At 36.8% G+C, this 5,284-nt stretch overlaps 1 non-coding gene across 1 annotated transcript; it reads right to left on the bottom strand.

The window, feature by feature from the left end:
• Positions 1 to 1,046: 1,046 nt before the first annotated feature.
• LOC124790891 lies at positions 1,047 to 1,209 on the bottom strand. Its single transcript, XR_007016356.1, has one exon. It is a non-coding gene; the product is annotated as a U1 spliceosomal RNA (small nuclear RNA).
• Between the last annotated feature and the right edge of the window lie 4,075 nt (positions 1,210 to 5,284).

The following is a 5,284-nucleotide window of genomic DNA, read 5'->3' on the forward strand; positions in this document are numbered from 1 at the left end:
AATGATCATCTAGCAAATGATCTAGGAATTGTCAATTTAGTGCAGTGCACATCAATAGCTCGAAATAGGCACAGAATATATAACATGTTTTAGAAGGACAGGAACAGGTGGTCATGAGGATAGGAGAGTAGTCAGCCATAGCCTTGATTAAAAAACAATCTCAGCATTCGCCTGAGTTATTTAGTACAACCACAGAATACAAACATCAGAGTGGCCCGACAGAGTAATACCATCCTCCCAAATATGAGGTCAGTGTGTAGTAGAACTGATGGGTGCAAGGGGCATTAGATGGAAAGAGATAAAATAAAATGAGAAAATTGTCTCTGTACTTGAGTTGTTTAAAGACGTGTATTGGAAGCTGAACAGAAAAATTAAAATGAAGGATATGTATGGGAAAGAGAGTCTTGCAAAAGGTGAAGCTTTTACTAACATTAAACGGAATTCCAGTGGAGCTGAGGTAAAGATTAGCTAAATCTTATGTCTGAAGTGTAGTGTTGTACAGGAGCGAATCATGGACAGGTAAAAAGAAATATAATATGAGTTGTCTGAAACAGGAGGATATTTAGAAAGTTTCGAAATGTAACTATGGAGAAGATAGTTTTCAGGTAAGGTGGGGTGACATATTTAAGCCTGGAGAAGTAAGGAAGACAATAGTGGAAGAAAGATGATAATTGGAAGCTATCAGAACAAGGAAAAAATCTTGATGGGGCATTTACTGCATAGAAATTGTCTGCATCAAGGAGTTATAGGGGGAATAATGGAAGAAATGAGAGGAAGAGCATTGGAATGATGAAGACATTGCAAGTGAGCGACAGATAAGGGAGATTCTTACATCTGGACAAGGAGGAGAGCATTTTGTAGACTGTTCCTTATAATACAGCTATGTTCATAAAACTATCTTTACAGGTGAAAATCTTTTTGTTGTGTGTATCTTCGACTCAGCTTCTGCACCATATGGCAGGTAGCAACTTTGGTTCTAAAAATGTTGTTACATTCCATTGTGGATCTCCCATAATATGCATTTATCTATGTTTATTTGATATTTGACCGGGTCTGCGCGAACGCAGTCCCGACTACCAAAAATTATGCACCCGAGTTACCCACATTAGGGGTAATCGCAGGGGTCAGCCCAACCGAAGTGCAATGGAAGAGCCTCGTCCTGGAGGAACCGCCTTCATGATCACGGTATCCCCTGTGCCAGGTAAGTATGCTTTGACGCCCAGAAGCTCGCCCCTTTACGTCATACAGAGCGCATTACAGCAATCGAGTGTACATCACTGTACACGTTATGTGTGGGCAGTTGTGCAATACATCGAGCCCGAAACGCTAATAAAATGCTTATATTTTGCGACTAAACTCTCCCATATTGTCAGTGGTGTCATCAAAGCTCTTAAAGACGGCATTTGACGAAACGGCGCTTACACAGGCCGTAGCTGTTTGGTCTAATTGGGCCGCGTAGTTCCATTCAGCGACAGCAGATGGCTCCCATACCGAAAGATGCGCGCGCATGAGATATCAGCTGCTCCCAGCATGCATTGTGGCCACAGTTAGGTTAGAGTTTTGTCTTCGCCAAGCCAGACACTTTGCGGTACTTTCTTAGAAAGTAAATGAGGCGCTCTTTATGGCTGTGTATAACAAATAGATTGTAGCCGTCCTTTCTGTATGACACAGCGTCGTATTCCGCATCGTTTCCATTTAGTTTTGCGACTAAAAGGGCATGAGTTGGTACGAACTATAATGGTAGTAGCCTGCGAAGAGTAATTCTTTAGGATATTTTTTAAAATTCTGTTGAGACAACTGTTCCTGTCAACCAATCACGCTGATCGATGTCGAAAGGCAATTCACTGCTCGTATAAAAACGGAAAATTTTCTCGAAAAACTTCTGTCACATTTGGTATGTTAATATGTAGAAAACTTTGACTAACATTTGCAGCAATGCGATAAAGAATTATGTGTCAATTTTCTGTTGTTCACAATCATCCCGTGAAAGCCGACCTTGTCAATATTTAGAATTTATTTGCGAAAAGAATCTCTCTTTGGACGTGTTCTTATTACATATTTACTGTATGTATGTTTGTAGCCTACTGCGAGTGTTTGCAGCTGTCGATGTGTTGATGAACAGAAAAATTATCTTGCATATAATTAAGGTTTACCTTACCATATGCTATTGCAATAAAATAAGTGTATATATGCAACAAAACAGAGATGTTAGGAGTTTCAGTGTCCTGCAGTATGGTTCCATATGTAAAAAGTAAGATACTTTGAAACATAAACATCCTTAAGAGATAAACCAGCCAATTACCCCTTATGAAACGATTATTTCTATATTCCAAGTCTGTGAAGTAAAATAAAAATAATTTCATTTATATAAAAATTAACAGTATACAAATTATATAGTTTATTCATTTTCGTGTTCACAGCTATATTAATGTAATACTAAAATTGATTATAAAAGATACAATCTAGTTTCCTTTCCTAGAGCAAAGAATAAATAAACAATAGGGGGATTTCAGTTTTGAGAAAGCAAGATTGCCTGTAGGGTAAATATGATGACCATGTGCTCACTGTGTACTAATTAATAAGAATTATACTGTGATTTGTTGGTTTTAGTCGAGACAGTCCAACATGAACAATGTCACTTTCAATATTTTAACATGTCACCTGCTTCCCACTGTCTCATCAGAGAGTGAAACATCCTGGGTATGTTACTGATTAAATTAGCTACCCCAGAAACTAACCATTTTATCTGTGTATATGAATTCATTATCTTCACCGAGATTTAGATGATCCTAGACCTTCCATTGTCATGATTAATTTTTTTATCTAACGAGGTTTCCATCACCAGGAATCTTCTAAGAGGGTAGGTGAAGTTATTATACAATAAAGTTAGAGTACATTCTAACTTTGTTCCTCAGAAAAGATGAGAGGTAATTTCATGAAGAAATATGCCTACAGTCAAGGAGAATGACATCCACTTGTAGAAATAACTATGTTGCAAATATCTTAATTAACTATTAATTTTCATCTTACTAAAATGTTAATTTTCATGATTCCTTGAAAACTCAGGAAGAAATAACTATTTGTGTTTATTCAAATTTGATTTTATACTTATAAAACATACTTAGAATATTTACTAGGTCGTCACTGCACTCCATGTAGAAACAGATATATAATGTGTCGAGTTACGTAAACCCTTTCTATACTATTTGTACACGATAAAAAATTTATAACTTACAATTTTTCAGTGTTCAACTGAAATTGCGATGTGTGTTGTAGGCCATCATAAGTAGAATATCCTCTGAAAATTACTGTAAGATTCATGCATTAGACACAAACTTATGACTGAGTCCAATTCGTAGAAATGCGAAATGATGAAAACAGCGTTAAAGTTTGTAAGATGCTTTAGTGTACCCTATGATGTCTTCTATGAACTAAAATTCCCTGGTTGATATTATATTCCATGATCTTATTGGTTCTTTGCTTCATTCTGTGCATTCAGTTTCTTTCCCATTTTCCTTGCCTCCTTGGTGAATCACTCTGAACATCTTTTTCTCTTTTTTGGTGAATTTAATCTTCACATGTATTCCTCCTTCAAAAATTGTATCGTGTTTTGGTCCACAGGTATTTTAAGTCTGTTAGTTACTTTTAATTTGCCATTGATTCCATTGCTGAAAGTAGTCACAGAATCATAGGTTTATATTTGCACTATTCTTCTCCCAGAAAACCAGTCTCCAGACATGTCTTCCAAATTTTGAAATTTAATGACTCAATCATTTTGTGTGAAACCATCCACACAAGTGAAACTGACAGTTAAGTTAGTAACTACTTGACGAAGTGTGTGTGGAGTGATCAGCACAGACACACCAATATACATTTTTCTCTGTAAGAGATAGAAAGATTTTGTGTTGCAATCTTCACTTGTGTAAGGCTAAATGAACGAAGAATTTTTTGGGACAGATTTTGAAAACTGGTTTTTGGAGCCCAGCTAACCGTGTCCACCCTCTTAACAGTATTTTTCAACGATATTTCTATCTATACTAGCTAGAATTGTTCAAAGAGATCCCATCAGCAATGAGAGAAGCTCATCTTAATTCGCCATTGGCCTTATGTATAGCAAAACAGGCCTGATGCCTTGTACCTAATATCCATACTTAATAGCATGGACAATTACAGACAATAACTCCCACCACAGTAATTTTTACAGAAAGTTAATAGTATGTTGGACGAAAATCCCACCACAGTAATTTTTACAGAAAGTTAATAGCATGTTGGACAAAGTTTCTTCAGAATTCTAGGTCTCATATGGACTGCAACTTGGAGTAATTTTTAATACTTGAAGACATTAATGGAAGAACATGAGAATAGATGAGTATATCTTCTTTTTGCTTCGCAAGTTCAGAAGGTTTGATGATGAATGAGCAGTATACAGTTTCTCAGCAGGAAAGACACAGTGGTGTACAAGATCTGGACATTGGTTGAGAAAAGATTAGAGACTGAAAACTGTTTTAGGTGTGTAGGAGTTACTTAACCATCTAAACTGTAAAAGTGTTTATGGTAGAAACAAGGTTGCTCAGTGCAAATTTACAACGAGTCGATTAAATTGTGTATTCTAGATCTGCCCTAGTGAGCTGGTTCACTCTCACGCTGAGCACTGGGCAACCGGCTGCCTCATGCTGATAATATGATGTGGAAAGGTGGGATGAGTGAGTGGAAGGCAGGGGCGGGAGGGGTCAAAACAAGACATGTTCTATGGAGATGTATTGTTTCGTGGTGGCTCATTAATGCGTATTACGACAGATTTATATTCTAAGACTGGTGTAGTAATGAGAAATTGAAGTGAAATGATACATATTTTAATATTTTGGTGAAGTGGCGTTAAGATGGAGCAGCTAAGGACGAAAAATGTTGTTTCTTACGATCCATCCAGCATTATGATGAATACCATTTTAGGGCGACACTTCTCAATATGATGGAACCATGCTGCAAACATCAAGGCCAATATTATAAAAAAAGGATTATGTAATTGATATGTGTTGCAGCATTATGACACTTTTTTACTCAGATAATTGGTTTGGTTCAAGTCCTACACAACTTGAGACCAAATAACTAAGAGGCATGTTAAATGTGATGATACATAATTAGCTAAATTATCACATTGTGTGTTCAGCCAGCACAATATAGCTGCCCAAGTGTGTGTGTGAGAGAGATTACTCCAGTTCGTTAAAGAATTTGTCCAAAAGCTAGCGAAGTTTCTTTTCTTTATTTGTGCTCCTGTCGATGATTC

Source organism: Schistocerca piceifrons, chromosome 3, assembly GCF_021461385.2.
Source record: "Schistocerca piceifrons isolate TAMUIC-IGC-003096 chromosome 3, iqSchPice1.1, whole genome shotgun sequence".
NCBI classification, from domain to species: domain Eukaryota; kingdom Metazoa; phylum Arthropoda; class Insecta; order Orthoptera; family Acrididae; genus Schistocerca; species Schistocerca piceifrons.